Genomic DNA, 19,216 nt, shown 5'->3' on the forward strand with positions numbered 1-19,216 from the left:
GTACCGCACAGTTCTAGTTCGCTCAATTTGAGGCTACCCTGTTAAAAGCATTCAGGGACCCCTTCTCAATCCGAGGTGACCTACCTCAAGAGAGACTGTCGTTGAAGAAAACTCTTCACAATTTTAACTAACTTGTATTTGCACCTGCCTACCCAGAGAAAATCCAATAAAATTAATGTTTATCTTCATCTGGGGGGCAGCCAACACATGCCAAAACCAAAGCGATGGAGCATGTGTCTTTTAGCACAACACAAGTGCATTAAGAGACTATTCGGAAAGCGCAATTAGGCATATTGGCTTTTCTTTGTCAAACCCTCTACAATCGATAGGACTGTGTTGTTATTATTAGTGTGAAAACGAAATTGGGCAACACACAGTTGCATTACCCTAAAAATAGTCCTCCTTTTGATTTGATAAATAATCTATCATCATCATAAATCAGAATGTGAATACCCTCACTCCTAAGAATCCTACTTCTTTAATCAGGTTTTTTTTTAAAGAACCAATTAGCTGAAGGGTCAAACAGAAGACATATGAACTGTAAAATGCAGTCCCACCATTCAAACTGAAGAAAGCATTGTTAACAACCCAACCAAAATAGCCAAGCCATAGGTCTTAGAAATGTCTTTAAGGGGAAAGGGCTTCTTTAGCAAAGCATACATACAACAAACCTGTTGACATAGCTGGCGTTTTGCAACTGGCCAGATGCACTTGCCACTCTCAAATGTTGATGAGACAACCACCCAATAGCAAAATGTCGTCTCTAATTAATACTCTTTTCCTCAACACCTTTAGGATATGAGAGATTAACCTTCCAAGGAGAAGCTTGGAGGTGCACAGGACGAGATTGGCAGGAGGAGCTGGTGAAATATATATGGAAACCATATACGATTCTAAAAATCCACCAGTTCTGGTTGATTTAAGACCATTTCATTTTCAAATGAAAAAGCTGGTGTGGTCAATGTCAACCTTGGAAAATTCTGGTACGATTCCCTTCCCTCAAAACCAGGGATCGTCTCTGTAGACTGTTTTTTGAAGAGGAAGACTTGTCTGAGAGGGAAAGAGTACAAGTACACGACAGAAAAGGCAAGGGACACTGTCCACACTTCATCCGGCCTCAGACCAAACATGGGAATACATGATTTTGCATAACACAGTCTGAGCTCTATGCAGGGATGTGAATGTTGACATAAATGTTCTCGGTGCTTTGATAAAATGATCCCAAAAAGAATCTGCCCCGATTCAGCCGCTGGCTTGGTTTCAGCTAACCGACCTCCAATTTACAGCAAATTTTAAGCAGAATGTCGTTCTTGCACCCGTGGGAAATGGACATATTTGAATTTCCCCAGAAACAACTATCCCGTTCATCACAGCACTTCTGGAAATCTGGGTCTACTGAATTGCCTTGAGGCGGAGCATTACATGACAGATCTAGGGTGCTTATCATTAGATGTATTGATCAATCTAGTCTAGCAGTAGGGCTAAAACCTGTGTCTCCCTTACAAAGAATCCAAACGCCTATAACGGTGATGATCGGAGTACCACAGCACCAACTCTTTAAATGTATATTTACGGAGATTATATAAGTAACTGTCTGCAACGGGTGTGTTGTTACATTGCATACCTTTTAAAATTGTTGAACATTTACACTTGACCATACTAAATTATTTAAGTGTGTTTTACCAAATAATAACTGCCAATATTCATCAAATATTAATCAACAATAATCTCTTGGTTGTATGTGCTTATTATTTCGCCAGCACCTCTGGCTTTGCCTAGGCAATAGATTCTGACCTTGAATATAGTCAAAAACACAAATAATATCCTTGTTAGCACTTGCTCTGGTTTTTTCTAGGAAATTGACTCTGACTTTTTATATAATCAAAAACAGCATTGTACACGCGGAACACCGCAGCCAACTTGAAACTTTCCGTCTTTTGTGAAACAACAGGAAAAGGGAAATTCCTTGACAAAAATACTTTTGTAGGGGAACATTTTGAATTAACCACTTTTAGGGTGAAGTCATCTTTAGTGAAACCAATACAGAGTGAAAGGCTTAATGGTACCCAGGATCTGATAATAGATAGAATGGGATGAAATCTACTCCCATGATTCTGCGTGATTAATGCATGGGTTACATTCTAGATAACTATGCAGCCCAATCAAGGGTGATAATAACCAGTGGATATATGCACCAGTTATGCAGCAGAGGAGGAATGCAATCAGGAACTCCTGATCCTTGAAAGATGGAATTGACTTAGGTATGAGAGATACTATGGAATCATGTATTGGGGAAATGTAAATAACTGAGGGAGTCTTAACAAGAACATATGTGTATTTATGTTTATAAATAAAGTCAGAGCCAATTGCCTAGACAATACCAGAAGGAGTGCTAACAAGGTTATGTGTGTGTCTGTGTGGGTTGACTAAGTAGTTCTTGTGCAGGTCCTTTTACAAAGACTGCTCCCAAACTTGGATAACAACTAGGACATGTTGGGAGCTGCTACTGGGTTATCAGAAACATTTCCTAGAGGGGCATGTCTAGAGCATTCTTGTAGGTTTAACTCTTCAATAGGAAAGAGCACATTGTGCCACATGGGGAACAATGACCACTCCACGAAGTTGGGATGTGGCAATGAGGATGATTTGAACATCAGCTCTCTTCCACTTTTACACCTGGGGGTCCAGGGACAACATCATCCAATGGATCTAGATCAAGCTGACAATCCCCTTCACAAGATAAACATTCCTTCACTGAAAATACATCACTTGACGCACATTCCTATACACCATCTGGCAATGGAAATGGATATATCTGTTAAAAATGGTAGTTGCTCTTCAACACTCCCTCAGGGTTGTGCAGATTTCAGAAATATAAGTGAACTGGGGCATCCGACCCAGCCCTTTAAGACGAGGATGCAATAGTTAAAGACAGATGGAGATGCACAATATTACTCAAACATCAATAATCAAAACTGACTCTAGTAGTTGGCAAAGTGCGACTGTTTTAATATCAATTATCTAAAACAGGGAGTTACAACAAACATTAAACGTGTTCACTCAGTCTTCACACTCAATTCAACATATAAAAAAGCAGGTTATATACTAAATACTTGTCACTATTGACACCAATCTACGTTGCAAACTACAAAAACCTATTTGGAACGGTGATAGGCTCACATGGAACACCTAGTTATAGATTCCATACTGATCAGGGAAAGTGATTGGGTCTCTAACATAAGGTGGGGCAACCCAGCCCTCCTCTAGTTCAGGTCACTACAAACGTCATGAAATACACAATGTCCCATTGGTTACACAAACAATAGGGCTCTCTATTACGTGTCCCTCTATAATTGGTTGTCACCCTTTTACCCCTCTGTAATATTCCACATGCGTAAGCAGCACGCAGGCTGACATCCGGGTGCCAGTGGGCTGCTCACAACCATAGCTTCCCTCCAATTTGCCCTAGCATCCATCATCACACTTGCAGCCTACTAGTCAATTAAGGCTTTGAATTCAGCCTTGGAAATGTTCTCTGTGCTGGAGAATATGAGGGAGTATAGCATACTCTGTCTTCTCCGTTTCGATACAGTTCATCATAGTGTCTATTTTCATCTGACCACGTGACTGTAGACCATACTTTCGAGTCTTACTACATTTAAAATACTACTATTTGATGAACCTCTGATGTCTTCAATGTTCCTGCCCCTCACTAGAGACAAGAGCTCTGTTTTTTCACATGGTCTCTAATTGTTTGTACGCACATCTAGGTCCAAGGCAGCCTTGACTTCTTGGTGTTGATCGAACCAAACCTTTCTTTGACCACCTCCATGCTTGAGTTTTCGATTTCTAACTGTAACATTCTAAAAATGTCTTTCGGCTTTCGGAATCCAGCTCTGCTAAAGTGCATTGTGGAATCATCCATACTCCTTACATTTCCAATGTATCTACGTTGGCGCATCGCCGCAATCTATTCACTACATGGCCAGCCTTAAATAATACTTTGTCTACTTGCGTTGCTGCTTCTGTACAATTATGAAAAAAGTTATTATCTTTTTTATTTATTCTATAGCATGAGCAGCTTCATCTCGAGCCTGAAATGTTGCTAATCTTTAACACCTTGAACTTAGAGTTTATAGAATATGTGTGTTCTCTCGTCTCTGCATCTCTTCTGGGTGCATCAATTCTGTTCTTCATGACATCACCAGTCTGCTCTCTCGCTTGATTTTCCCATTTCGTCCGGGATTTAATTCAAATGGCCATCATATTGTCATGTATGCATATACGGCTATCTCAATGGAAATATTATCTAGGATTCTCTTTGGTATAGGTATTCTCACTGGCAATGCACGTGTTTCACATTCTGGCTCCCAACATATAGGCATTATGGGGAAGGAGCTTTGGGTGTGGGTACTTGGCTCCACCTCTACACTCCCCCCTCTGGACGATTCATCGATCAATCTCTCGTGAGTCTTCACATCTAGACATCCTTGTCTGATAAAATGCTTCTTTGGAACCCATATCTTTATTACTCCGTTCAGTCATCCTGATGATTTTACATGCTCATCCTTATTCCAAGACATAAGCATGCATTGTCCACTGGGACTGCAATAGATCCATGTCCCCACATACTTTCTGTGGTTCTTTGTATACAGGAACATTGTCCCCTCAGGTGCATGGATACAGGCCTTCACGTAGTCTCTGATTTCTTCCTCTGTCAGCTCTTTAGTCTTCCATCCTGACTTAATATTAATCATGATATTCATTCCCACAGCTTCCTTGGACATATTCTTCCATTGTGAGATTATTATCCTGATTACACAGAATCCATGCATCAGCATCACCATCAGGGCTCCAAGGAACTTAAACATATCTGCCATCCATTGTGAAACCCACGAGAAAAGTGATCCGAACCAACTGTCATCAGCAACGTCTTCCACTTCGTCTATCATTTGGACGTGTAACTTCGTCAGCATTTCTATGGCCACTTTCAAGGTGCCATTCTCATCATCATGACCAGATAAGAACGTGCAACATGATTCTCCAATTTTGGCGCAAACACCTCCATCCATGGCTGCAATCATGTCCAAGGTATATATATTATGAAGAGTCATCGGTCGAATGGCTCTCAGGTCTTCTTTAATAGCATTAAATCCCTTGATAGTCGTGCTGATCACCTGTAGAGTTCCCATCTGGTTATCTGTAACCACTTGGCAATTGCTGCAGTGTGGATCTTTGGCATGAAGATTATCGGGAATATCGATGAAGTCTGACTGAACAGTCTGTGATCATATGGAATAGAATCAAAAGCTTTTATTGATTTGGCTGAGAAATAGTTCTCTCGTTTCATGCGATTTAGGAGCTCGGCCAATCTCTTCTTCCTCAAGTGAACATCTGTTTTTGGAAACTCACCGATGTTCATATCACTCTTGGGAATCACCAACGCTGGAACATGAACATTCACTATAGAACACAGTCCCCCCCAATCCTTGGGCAGCTGCATATAAGCTCTGGATCCACAAGCCCAATAGTGATCCATTTTCACTGCTGTTCCTATGGTCATTCCTGATGTGTCAAAGATTCGACCCCAGTTCCTGTTTTCTCCAAGTTTTGTTATGCATTATTTCTGAAGCACAGCTTCACACTATGCAAAGGCACTATTTGCAGGGGCCCTCATTTATCTTGAACCCATGTCAGTAGTTTAGAAAGTCTCAGCCACAGAGGTTTGCATCCATTCTCCACAATGTCAATGGTTGGTTTATAGCATCCAATTACTAACCATCCTCTGCAGATGACCACTCCTTCTTCCCATCCATCTGGAGAAAACACGTATCCCCAAATCTGAATCTGGCCTCTGTTTTTCCATCTTTGATATCTTCTGCAGATTTTTCCCGACTCTCAAGTCCTTTGTTTACTTCCATCTAATTCCAGACCGTTTCACTCCAGGCTGTTTATACCTTATCACTTGATTGTTCGTGTGTGCTCCTGCTCATGTTTTTGTGTCATGCACACAGTCATCTTCATCCGGATCTGTCCATTACATTGCCCATGCTAAATAAGCTGTTCGGCCCATGAATCGACCTCTCGTTTGGCAAAATGCAATATGAGATAGACAGTGTGCTGTCTGAACATCTATTTCAATGGCTACACATATCTTAGATTTCCCCATACCATAAGGTATGAGTGCACATATATTGCATTCCTCCTTTGAGGTTCTTTTGCTTACCTCTTTAATGTGCTGATACCACATGTTGTTTCCCGAATGTGCTGTACTGTCTAGATAATCATTCAAGTCATGATCCTCTTCCCTTGTAGTTCTTTTACATCTCCCCCTTGCCTCATGAGCTATTATAATCATATGATGAAGTATGTCTGCATAGTTCCTTTTTAATGTGAGAATCATAGAGACATTTGTCAGTAGAACTGTGTCTTTACATGTGCTGCTGGTGTAAGATAGTCACAAAATGTCTCTTTCTTTGCTTATCTCTATGTTTCAGTACCTGGTGCTCAGTAATAATATCTATATGAGACATTCCTTCTAATGGATGTCTAGTATCAATTGCCTCAGAACCAGGTGCCTCCACATAAGCTACTGCAGTAGGAACAATCACCTAAGGTCTCGGTGGTCTTACACTTGCCACTTCTGTACCCTCCTGCTGCATAGGAAGATACACAATTGCTACTGCCTTATTTGGATCTACATAATAGACTGTACGTACTCTGAGAGAAAGTAGGATAATAATGTATTTATGATATACCAATAGGTCATCCGGATGCAACAATAGCCTCTTGCATGTTGTGGCGGTCTCTCATTATTTGCCACATTGTTGTTACTATCAAAGTTACCCATTTTCTGCTTTTTCTTTTAAGAGAGGAAAAATCAAACTTTAATCAGGTAACCTCACTAAATATTCTAGCAATAAACATAACAGGATCTGTTTCACGAGCTCCACAAGTAACTGGCTGATGGCAGGATGGTTGATAGGGTTCCGGATGAATACAAAAGAATTGTCCTTTTTCCAAACCAAATGTGGATGTGCTTCCAGCAGATAATAGAAGACTAAGGCAAGTAAGTTTTGAGTGTCTACATTCATCAACACCATTAAGATGCTCGCTGTGTTGTCTCAGAAAATAAACACACTGGTTCAACTATGTCACATAGCAATTAATTGATTACCAATTGATACCTAGGATGTCTCAGAAATGTACGAGTATTGGTTTGTCATCTAACAAGAGGCAGGCGTTCTTGGTTTGAGAAATAAAAGACCATTCCAACTAGTCTATTTGCATTGTCATCAGACAGAGGCATTCATGTTTTCCATACATTACTCACATAGTTGGAGGATTTGCTCTATTATAGCTGTGAGCAAAGTCCTCATGACTGTACCATTTTTAGGATCTTGCAAGAATATATGAACATCAGTATTTCTCCCAACCAATGATGGATACGCATCAAGAATGAAGAGAAAAACAGCAAGAATGATTCACTGAACATTGCCATTAGGCTCCACCATGGACACTTCCAAAGAGAAATTCAGTGAGAAAGGAATCGGGGAACTGTTCCCTTTTCCAAATATTAATAATGAACTCTAGGTCTAGCATTTCTTCAATATGTCTCAGTTCAATTTCAACAAATTCCTGTGGCTCAAGAACAATAGCTTTTTCCTTTCACTCCTTGTTTGGCAGCTACAAAGAGTGTCTCGAACAAACCAAAGTCCAATGAACTCTTTATCTCTACTGGACAGTCTCTGCATCCTTCTTCCTCGTCATCGATCTCATCTGCACGTGCTGAACTACTTCTCCTTGACTTGCTTCCGAATGGGGTGGGGCTGTGTGGTCTCGCCGATGTAGATCTTCACGTCTCCCAGGAATATCCAAGTGTGTCTTCCTTGCACCTTCACTGCTGATGGAGCAACATCCTCCACGATGAATGGGCCATTAAACCTGGGTTGATGCTGTTTGCGGACGAAATTACGGATTAGCACCTGATCTCCAGGGAAAAGTCTTGCCAATAAAAGTTCATTTGATTCAGTTGCTGTATGGTCTTCATCTGTGCTCTGAGACCTACACCATGATCGTTTGATTTGAGTGGGCACATAGCCCATCTCCTAACAATTCTGCTGTTGTCTGGGCATCCCATCTAATCCTCAATGGAAGAGTGAGTGGCGTTCTCATTTGCCTCCCTGTTACTGGTTAATGGGGCGTAAAATGATGGTCAGAGGCTGGCTGATTCCTCAACACATATAATGCAAGAGGCAGGCAATGCAGCCATCCTTTTTTTAACATTAATTTAAGTTTGGCTAGCCTTTCTTTAAGCAGGCTGTTGAGTTTCTCATAGAGCCCATTGGCTTGCTGGTGATAAGCCGAAGAAAACATATGCTTTATACTAAGCTATAAGCTAATCTGCTCGAACACTTCATTCACAAAATGTGGGCCATTATCTGTTCTTAATACCTCACATTTTCCCCATCTAGGAAATACTTCTCGAATTAGGAAATTCACAGCGCAAGTGGCATCTGGATGTGTGCACGGGCCAGCTTCGACCCACCTTGAGAAGGGGCACACAACCACTGTCATATATCTGTAACCATGACAGACCTGCTGCATGTCCATATAGTCAATATGTAAACGCTGAAAAGGACCATTTGGTCGAGGAATGCCACCTCTGACTCTTCGCAGCGTGTGTCCAGCAGTAAAATTTTGACATACAATGCAATTTACTGCATAAAATTCAACATGTTCTAACAAATTTGTTATGAACTACTCCTCCACAATATTTGCTGCAAGGCTTTCTCTAGTGACATGTGCAGGGTAGTGTAGCTTTTCCAACGTCAACCTTAATAAGGCTACAGGCATCACTGGTTTACCAGTGCTTTCCTGTCGCCACAATGCCTCGGAAGGAAATAAAGAACACCTCCTCCACATCCACATATCTTTCTCATCCTCTAGTGCTCCACCTTAAATTTCAATTAACTTTGTCTTTGTCAATTTATTAAAACTTTCAATTACAATCATCATAACCACCATTTTCTCATTCACATCAGGTGTATCAAATCTCATTATATCCTCTGAATATGCAACTAATTTTGTTTCTTCATCTGCGACTTCGTTTCCATGTGAAATAAAGTCTGTTCTCTTAGTGTAGGCTGCACACTTAACAATCCCTATGGCTACTGGGAGCTGTAGTGCTTTATTAGGTATGTCCAATAAGGTGGCTTGTTGCACTGGAGTGCTGTCCACTCAGAAGTAGCCCCTCCTTTTCCAACGTACTAACCCTGCATGCACGGTTGACATAACATAGGCAGAGTCACTGTACATGATTACTTCCTGGTCTGCGTTATCCTCAAGCGTGACAATCAGCACCACTAACTCTGCAGCCTGTGCTGAAAAGTGGGACGGTAGTCATGCACTTATCAATAGTTCCAATTCCCTATTAGCCATGTACCTTACCCCAGTGGCACCTGTATATCTTTGCCCATCAGTATGATCGATTTTCAAAGAGCCATCAATAAAGAGAATCTCCCCAGCTGCTAGAGCATTTTCTTTCACCCTCTGAATCTCATCATAGAACTCCTCATAGTTGGAGTAATCATGTGCCTGTTCATCATCTGCCAGTGGTTCGGCTACAAACGTGTAAGGATTCACTGTTATACTGTAACGCTCACCTGATTCTCGCAGAGGCGCCGGTCTTGACTGGGCGACTACCGTATCTTCAAAGGTGATGTGCAGCACCCAGTTGGCTCTTTGGGCTGGACCTCTGTGCCCTGTATGCCTGACGTGCAGAGTGAGATGTCTGCAGATAGAAAATACGGGGTTAATGAACTGGGGTTATTGGGGTGTCCCTATCTCTTTCCTCTTCTCCTCTCCTGTAGACCCCCACAGGTTAACGCTCTCACCTTAGGTAAGTGAATGCCGAGCTCTCCATCTGCCTCGGGGCAGGGTGCTGTAACCAGTTTCTTCACTGGATAGGTAGCGCAGGCCTCTTGACTTCAGAGGACTGCTGTCCGTCGTTTACTGCACGAACGGTAAGTTTTGAGTAACTCAAATGTCTTTAAAGTCTTTAATAATGATGTCTCTTGTTTTGCAGGGTTCCGGCGATGGCGGATGACGGGCTGAAGTGAGTTGAAGATGGAGCCCGTGTGATGAATAGAAGCGCCTGGAAGCACGTAAGTAAGCGCTTGTTGCCAGCTTCACGAAGCGCTCTAACTGTCTTTTTATTTTGCAGGTACAAGTTCGGAGCGGCTGCAGGGTGCCGGGATACCCACTGGGTTAGATGTGGAAAGGAGTAATGGCACGTGAGTATTAAAGTTCCCCAATGTCTTTAAACGCACCTTGTTTTGTCTTTCAGATGCGAGATGCAGCGCCGACGGCCTCCGGAGCATGCGAAGAGTTGGTAAGCTTTTGTCTTTCAGATGGCGGAATGCAGTGTGAAGACCTCCGGAGTGCACGAAGAGTAGGTAAGCCTTTGCCTTTCAGATGCCGGAATGCTAACCTGTTCTTTCTTGTCTTTATAGGTGTTGCTGAAGACTGGATTCAGGATGGTAAGCCTTTTTCCTTAGGCCCAGGACCGGATGCAGAAGACACGATGAGCGTTCTGCTGCAGAGGGTGCAGAATAACGCAAAGCAAGATTCATCCACCGGGTGTGGTTTAAATAGCCTCCTGTAGTGCTTAGGTGTCTCCTTCCACAGCCACGCCTAAGTAAGAAAAGAGTTCTTGGTAAAAAAAAGAGTTCCTGCCTTCCAGAAGAGTTCCAGTGTTCTGAATCTAGGGAGTGGCTCCAGCCCCACCCAACAGGAAAAGTAGTTCCAAACAGAAGAGGATCAGAGGCTCAACTGGCAGGCAAGTAAGCAGCATGGTCTGCTGCAGGTAAGTCCACCCAAGCATTATGAGCCCGGCGCTTCCAGCGCTGGGACTGGGCATATTTATGAGCCTGGTGCCACTGGCGCCAGGACTGGGTCCAAAAGGTCCCAATTGGGACTGGTTGGCACTCGGAACCTGGGTTATGGATCTGCTTCCAAGGGAGTTGGGAAAACCCTGACCTTTTGGAAGCAGAGATCATGACAGTACCCCCCCTCAAGGCCCCTCCCAAACCGGGCTTCTCCGGGGGTTTTGGCTTGTCAGGAAATGTTCGGTGAAATCTTTTGATTAGGCGAGGAGCGTGGACATATTCAGCAGGTTCCCAGGATCTCTCTTGGGGGCCGTAGCCTTTCCAGTCAATTAGGTAGAATAGTTTAGATTTGGAGATCTTGGAGTCCAGAATGCTTTTGACTTCAAACTCGAGTTCTCCATCAACTAGGATAGGTTTTGGAGATTTGGTTAGTCGGGTTTGAGGTTGCACGGGTTTTAATAGAGAGACGTGGAAGACCGGATGTATCTTCATGTGCGGGGGCAAGTCCAACTTGACCTCTACTGGGTTTACTATGGTAGTGATGGAATAGGGACCAAGGTATCTTGGGTTGAATGTGCGTGGCTCTTTTAGAGATAGATATTTGGTGGATAACCAGACTTGATCCCCTACTTGATAGTGAGGGGCTTCCTTCCGATGTTGATCTGCTCCTTTCTTGTATTGTTCTTTAGCCCTTTGAAGGTGAGAAACAGCTTCCTTAAAGGCTTGGGTGATTGTAGAATGCAGGTAGTCTACTGCTGGTGTTTCAAGATCTTGGAGGGGATCCAACTCCGAGGTTCGAGGGTGACTGCCGTACAAAAGAAAAAACGGGGTTTTCCCAGTTCCCGAATGGACAGAGTTATTGTAGGCATACTCGGCTATCCAAAGGATATCTTTCCAAGTTTTTTCAGTTTGTTGCAGCATGCAGCGTAAATACTGTTCCAGAGTTTGATTGGTCCTCTCGGTTTGTCCGTCGGTCTGAGGGTGGTGACTGGTCGATAGTCTCACATCAATTTGAGCCGACCGACAGCAACTTCGCCAAAAATGAGAAATAAATTGACTACCTCGATCCGAAATTAGAACCGAAGGAAAACCGTGCAGTCGGACGATGTTTTCGAGAAATTCTCGGGCCAGAATTGCTGCTGTTGGCAAGCCTTTGAGCGGAATGAAATGCGCCATCTTGGAGAATAAGTCCACGATTACTAGAATCGTATTGTATCCGGAGCATGGAGGTAGATCGGTGATGAAGTCCATAGAAAGCGTATGCCAAGGGCGAGGTGGGATGTCAATAGGGCGTAAGAGGCCTGCTGGTCTTTCCTTTTGACTCTTGTTTTGGGCGCATACTCCACAGGACATTATAAAGTCTCTGATATCTTTTTTCCAAGACGGCCACCAGAAGTAGCGCTTGATCTTTTCTGAGGTCTTGGCTATACCGGGATGACCTTCCATTAAGGAGTCGTGATAACAAGAGATTACTTTTTTCTGTAAATCTGTGCTGGGTAGGTATAATCGTTCTTGGAAATACAATAAGTTGTCCTTTACTGCAAAGTCCTTTCCCTGCAGATGCCAATTCTGTATGTCTGCTGGAGTTACAAGTTGCCTGGCTTTATCCTTAACTTCCTCTATGGATTCTGTGGTGATTACACCCAGAATTCTCTGTTCGGGAATGATTGGTACAGGTTTAGGGTTGATCAAGTGTTCTTCCACTCCCATCCGAGAAAGGGCATCGGCTTTACCGTTCTTGGTACCAGGTCGATAGGTAATTATGAAGTCAAACTCGGCAAAGAATAATGCCCAACGGAGTTGTCTAGAGGATTGGGCTTTTGCGGTTTTCAAATATTGCAGGTTTCGGTGATCCGTAATCACAGTAACAGTGTGTCGGGCCCCCAGCAGATAATGCCGCCAAGCCTTAAAGGCAGACTTGATAGCCAGAAGTTCCTTGTCAGTAATCGTGTAATTGACTTCAGGAGGCGAGAATTTGCGGGACCAAAATGCCACGGGATGCAACTGATTGGTTACCGGGTCCTTTTGTGATAGAACTGCCCCCATGGCAAGGCTTGAAGCATCAGTTTCCACGATATAGGGGAGTTCGGGGCGAGGGTGTTTTAAGATTGGTGCAGAGATAAATTTAGTCTTCAAATCCTGGAAAGCTTGTTCCGCCTCGGTAGACCATTCAAAACGTTTATTTTTCTTTAACAAGGCAGTGATGGGCTGGACTATTCGAGAGAACTCGGGGATAAACCTGCGGTAAAAGTTAGCGAAGCCTAACATGCTTTGCACACCTTTTACGGAGGATGGTGATGGCCATTTGAGAACTGCATCAACCTTCTTTGAATCCATACGCACTCCGCCAGGTGATAATATGAATCCCAAGAATTCAACTTCAGTCACATTGAAAACACATTTTTCCAACTTAGCGAAAAGTTTGTGTTGACGCAATCTTTCGAGGACCATTTTCACGTGTTTCCGATGTTCAGATTCCGATGAAGAATAAACGAGAATGTCGTCGATGTAAACAACAACACACACATCTATGAGCTCTCTGAGGACATCGTTCATAAAATATTGAAAGGCGGCCGGGGCATTGCAGAGTCCGAAGGGCATGACCTGATATTCAAATAGCCCATACTTGGTGCGGAAGGCCGTCTTCCATTCATCGCCCTCTTTTACTCGTACCAAGTGGTAAGCTCCTCTAAGATCCAGCTTTGTATATATGCATGCTTTTCTGACTTGGTCCAGGAGTTCAGGGATCAAAGGTAACGGATATCTATTCTTAACGGTGATCTGGTTCAGGGAGCGATAATCGATACAAGTTCTAAGGTCTCCTTCCTTTTTTGGAACGAAGAACAAAGCTGAAGAGGCAGGGGACTTGGAGGGACGAATAAACCCATTTGCCAGGTATTGATCCAGGTATTGTCGAAGGTGAAGGTTCTCAGGCTCGGTGAGGGCATAAATTCTACTACAAGGAGGAGTAGATCCAGGTATCAGGTCTATCTGGCAGTCATAAGACCTATGAGGAGGTAGAGAGTTAGCCTGCTCCTTCCGGAAAACATCTTGGTATTCTAGGTATTCGGGAGGTAACTGGGGAGTCTCTGAAGAAATTGCTGCCAGTGCAACACCAGGTGGAGGGTGACACGTAGAGACACATTCTGGAAACTGGACCGTTCTTGCTCGCCAATCGATCAGAGGATTGTGTTTCTCTAACCAAGGTATTCCTAGAATAATCTGGAACTGAGGGGCCTTGATCACATCGGACACGATCTTCTCATGGTGTCCATCTTGACTTACTAGCGTCACCTCTTGAGTGGTATGCGTTACTGGCCCGGAGGCTATCTCCGTACCATCCACCGTAGTAATGACGTCCTTTACAGCCTTGGGACAAAGAGTTAGATTCATCCTCAAAACCATTTCATGATCCACATAATTGCCGATGGCACCGCTGTCGACGTAAGCTTCAATTGCATGTAATCGACCCGGATTATCAGGGCTAATGAGGACCATAGGTATCACGAAATGCGAGGTCACGGAACTGGTTTTCACGCTCGGCAAGAGGACCTCTATTCTTGTCGGGCGAGGTCGTTTCCCTGCTCAGAGTTTGTAACTGTGGTAACTGCAGCTCCTACTGCCTTCTTGGCAGGTTTCACCGGACAGTCTCGAAGAAAGTGCCCTGAGTTTCCGCAATATAGGCATAATTGCAACTGTTTTCTCCTTTCCCGCTCCCTTTGTGTTAGAGGACCTTTCAGACCCCCTATTTGCATGGGTTCCCCGGAGTCTACTCCTTTGGAAGGAGTGGGCGGTTTGGAAAATACTCAAGCATCAAACTTGGAACGATCGGCCTTCCTGTTCTGCAGTCTGTGATCTATTTGAACGACCAAGTCTATATAATCCGAACAGTCTTGTGGGGGATTCACTACTTGGGCTAAAACGTCTTTGAGCTCTCCACGTAGACCTCTATAAAACAGCGTAATCCTTTTGTCCTCAGGCCATTGAGTTTCCACTATTAGTCTATTGAAAGATGCAATATAAGCCAAAAGGTCTTGATTACCCTGTCGCAACGAAAGAAGCTCATTGTCCAAGGCCTGCCCCTGTGCATGTCTTGCGAACAGTTTTTCCATACTAAGCTGAAAGGCTTGAAAATCATGGAGAACCGGATCATCTTGATTAACTAGAGGGATCGACCAGTCTGCCGCATTGCCACTAAGGTACGAAAGTACAAAAGCTACTTTAGCTTGATCAGTTGGAAAGGCTGCTGGCCGGCATAAGAAGTGCAACCGGCACTGATTGATAAATACCGCAAACCTCTTTGGGTCACCAGAAAATCGTTCGGGCGGAGCCAGAGGTACATTCCCAGGTAGGTTGATCTGCACTGGATTCATAGAGGATGTTGAAGGAAGATTTGCCCCTGATGCGGGTAGCGGGGTCTGTCCGGCTTGTGACTGTAGCAATTGTCTAGCAAGATCATCTGTTCAGTCCTTGGAAATAATTAGTTCCCTTCTTAGAGCGTTCGTTTCCTGACGAGCTGCATGCACTTCTGCCCTTAGTTCCCCAAGTAACCGGGCTAGGTGGTCAGTATCCGAGGTTTCCATAGCGCCTGGGCAAGAGTTTTGCAGTAGGCTTTGCGTTCTGTAACGCTCACCTGATTCTCGCAGAGGCGCCGGTCTTGACTGGGCGACTACCGTATCTTCAAAGGTGATGTGCAGCACCCAGTTGGCTCTTTGGGCTGGACCTCTGTGCCCTGTATGCCTGACGTGCAGAGTGAGATGTCTGCAGATAGAAAATACGGGGTTAATGAACTGGGGTTATTGGGGTGTCCCTATCTCTTTCCTCTTCTCCTCTCCTGTAGACCCCCACAGGTTAACGCTCTCACCTTAGGTAAGTGAATGCCGAGCTCTCCATCTGCCTCGGGGCAGGGTGCTGTAACCAGTTTCTTCACTGGATAGGTAGCGCAGGCCTCTTGACTTCAGAGGACTGCTGTCCGTCGTTTACTGCACGAACGGTAAGTTTTGAGTAACTCAAATGTCTTTAAAGTCTTTAATAATGATGTCTCTTGTTTTGCAGGGTTCCGGCGATGGCGGATGACGGGCTGAAGTGAGTTGAAGATGGAGCCCGTGTGATGAATAGAAGCGCCTGGAAGCACGTAAGTAAGCGCTTGTTGCCAGCTTCACGAAGCGCTCTAACTGTCTTTTTATTTTGCAGGTACAAGTTCGGAGCGGCTGCAGGGTGCCGGGATACCCACTGGGTTAGATGTGGAAAGGAGTAATGGCACGTGAGTATTAAAGTTCCCCAATGTCTTTAAACGCACCTTGTTTTGTCTTTCAGATGCGAGATGCAGCGCCGACGGCCTCCGGAGCGTGCGAAGAGTTGGTAAGCTTTTGTCTTTCAGATGCCGGAATGCAGTGTGAAGACCTCCGGAGTGCACGAAGAGTAGGTAAGCCTTTGCCTTTCAGATGCCGGAATGCTAACCTGTTCTTTCTTGTCTTTATAGGTGTTGCTGAAGACTGGATTCAGGATGGTAAGCCTTTTTCCTTAGGCCCAGGACCGGATGCAGAAGACACGATGAGCGTTCTGCTGCAGAGGGTGCAGAATAACGCAAAGCAAGATTCATCCACCGGGTGTGGTTTAAATAGCCTCCTGTAGTGCTTAGATGTCTCCTTCCACAGCCACGCCTAAGTAAGAAAAGAGTTCCTGGTAAAAAAAAGAGTTCCTGCCTTCCAGAAGAGTTCCAGTGTTCTGAATCTAGGGAGTGGCTCCAGCCCCACCCAACAGGAAAAGTAGTTCCAAACAGAAGAGGATCAGAGGCTCAACTGGCAGGCAAGTAAGCAGCATGGTCTGCTGCAGGTAAGTCCACCCAAGCATTATGAGCCCGGCGCTTCCAGCACTGGGACTGGGCATATTTATGAGCCTGGTGCCACTGGCGCCAGGACTGGGTCCAAAAGGTCCCAATTGGGACTGGTTGGCACTCGGAACCTGGGTTATGGATCTGCTTCCAAGGGAGTTGGGAAAACCCTGACCTTTTGGAAGCAGAGATCATGACATATACAACTGACTGTTTTAATCACCGGATTTGATATGACAACCTCATAAGCAGAAGCTCTTTGAGACATCAGCGTACCCTTAGGATTTTCCAAAACAGCAAATAATGCATGTTCAACAAACATTGTCATGGGACACCCCATCACTATACTAGCAACCTTTTTTTGCGGCGGCTGCCAGAGATTGTTCACAGGGGAAGAGATCCATCATTACTGGATTCAAAATCACACTGTAATATGCTTAAGGTGTATACACCAACGTAGTTCTCTGTGTGAGTACTGCTGTCACAACTGTTCCATTCGTGTGGTAAAATAAAGAGAATTCCTCTGAATAATTAGGAATCCCTAAAACTGGAGCCGTGCAAATTGCCTTTTTCAATTCGTCAAACCCTTCCTCCATTTCCTCAGTCCATACAATCTTTTCCTGACTCGCTTGAGCCTTTTTCAGGGCTTGCAACAATGGCTTTGTGTATGAACTATAATCAAATACCCATGCCCTCAAATAATTGCACAGTCTCAAAAATTGCTGCATGTGCTTTATTGTATATGGTTTCACTGTTTTCAAAATGGCCTCAGCCCTTTCAGGTGTAACTTTCTTTCCTTCATGCGAAATAAACTCTCCTAGGTATAACACCTCTTCTTGACAATAATGTAGTTTCTTTTTGTCTACCTTACATTCCTTCTTGGCTAAAATAATCATTAGCTGAACTGAGACATGTCTGCACTCTTCTTCTGATGTGCTGCAGAACAAAATATTATCTACGTTTTGCAACACAACACTTGGCAAAGAAATATTGCTTAAGTCCATCTGCAGAACTCTATTAAAAATCGATGGAGACTCTCAGTACCCCTGAGGTAATCTCGTGCTTTTTAACTTAGTCTGTCTGAAAGTAAATGATGTCAGAGCCTGAGAATCTTTATGCAACGGGATTGAGAAAAATGCATTTTTCAGGTCAATCACAGTGAAATATTGCGCCTCAACAGTTATACTACATAAGATTGTCGCCGGGTTAGGAAATAGAGGAAACTCGGCCTCTACAGTCTGGTCAATTGGGCATATGTCTTGCACTAAATGTCACAAACCCCCCTTCAATTTTTTCACAGGATACACTGCGGTATTGCATGGTGACTTTGAAATCACTAAAATGCATTGATCCATCATGGCGGATATTGTCTTAAAAATACCTGTGTCTGCCTGTCGAGACATGCAATACTGTTGTGCTCGAGGTAAAATTCTTCTTGCTTTAGTTTAATCTTAACTTCTCCAACCCCCTTTAATAGGCCTACGTCATAGGGGCCTGTAGTGCATAAAGAAACTGGCACTTTCGCCATGTCTTCATCAAAAAATGCACAACGCTGTCTCATTATCATCATCCTTTGTGGAATCTCGCGTTTTTCTGCTCCAACCCAATATGTTATGCTCATCTCGAACACTACTTCGTCATCAGATAGGTCCTCCTTAAAAAAAATCAGTGACATCTGTTAATCTGTAACCTTCTCCGATAGCAATTACTGTGCTCCATGATCTGCCCTTGTCATCAAATCCAATGAGCATAGCCAAGACCCCTCATACTACAGCTGCTTGCAGCTCTAAGGGAGAAATCTGTCCCCCCTCTTCGTCCATGGAAATCTCTGGTCTAAAGAGAAATGCATTGGGTATTCTCACAATCTTACCTACTAAACCAGGCAGCCATGATAACAAAATGCGTACCCCATAATGAAACACCTCTGGTTCTAATGGTACTCCTTGTACGGCTATTTGCCCTGTAAATGCCATAATGAATTCACTGACATTTAAATAATCTTTCCCTGGTGTTGAATACATTATGCCTTCATCAGTAAAAGAAATTGTCATATTCAACTTCATCATCAAATCTCGAACCCAGTATATTAACTGGTGTCTGCCTTGAATACAACAATGGAAAAGACTTATCACATTCTCCTATAGAGACTGGTAATTCTTCAATAAAAGGAACTCTACTTGTAGGTCCTGTGAAACCTTGAGCATTCATGGCATTAGCCGAGAGTAAAAGTTTTCCCTCCCATATACATAAGCATGCCGCACACGTGTCTAATAAAAAAGAAAAGGATTTGCCACCTATTGTGATGTCAACCCTTGGTTCCTATGAGGATTTGGCATTACGGATACTACTGAACGATCAAGTCACCTAGTGAGCTGTCCTATTGTGGGAACATGCTTATTCCTGTGCCCGTGAAAGGATTTCCTCCCTTGATGGTGACACCCCTTATCCTAGGAGTAAGTAACTGTCCCGTGTTTGCAGTCTGCTGTATTTACAT

This window comes from Ambystoma mexicanum, chromosome 5p (genome assembly GCF_040938575.1).
Source record: "Ambystoma mexicanum isolate Mex_15411 chromosome 5p, UKY_AmexF1_1, whole genome shotgun sequence".
Taxonomy (NCBI): domain Eukaryota; kingdom Metazoa; phylum Chordata; class Amphibia; order Caudata; family Ambystomatidae; genus Ambystoma; species Ambystoma mexicanum.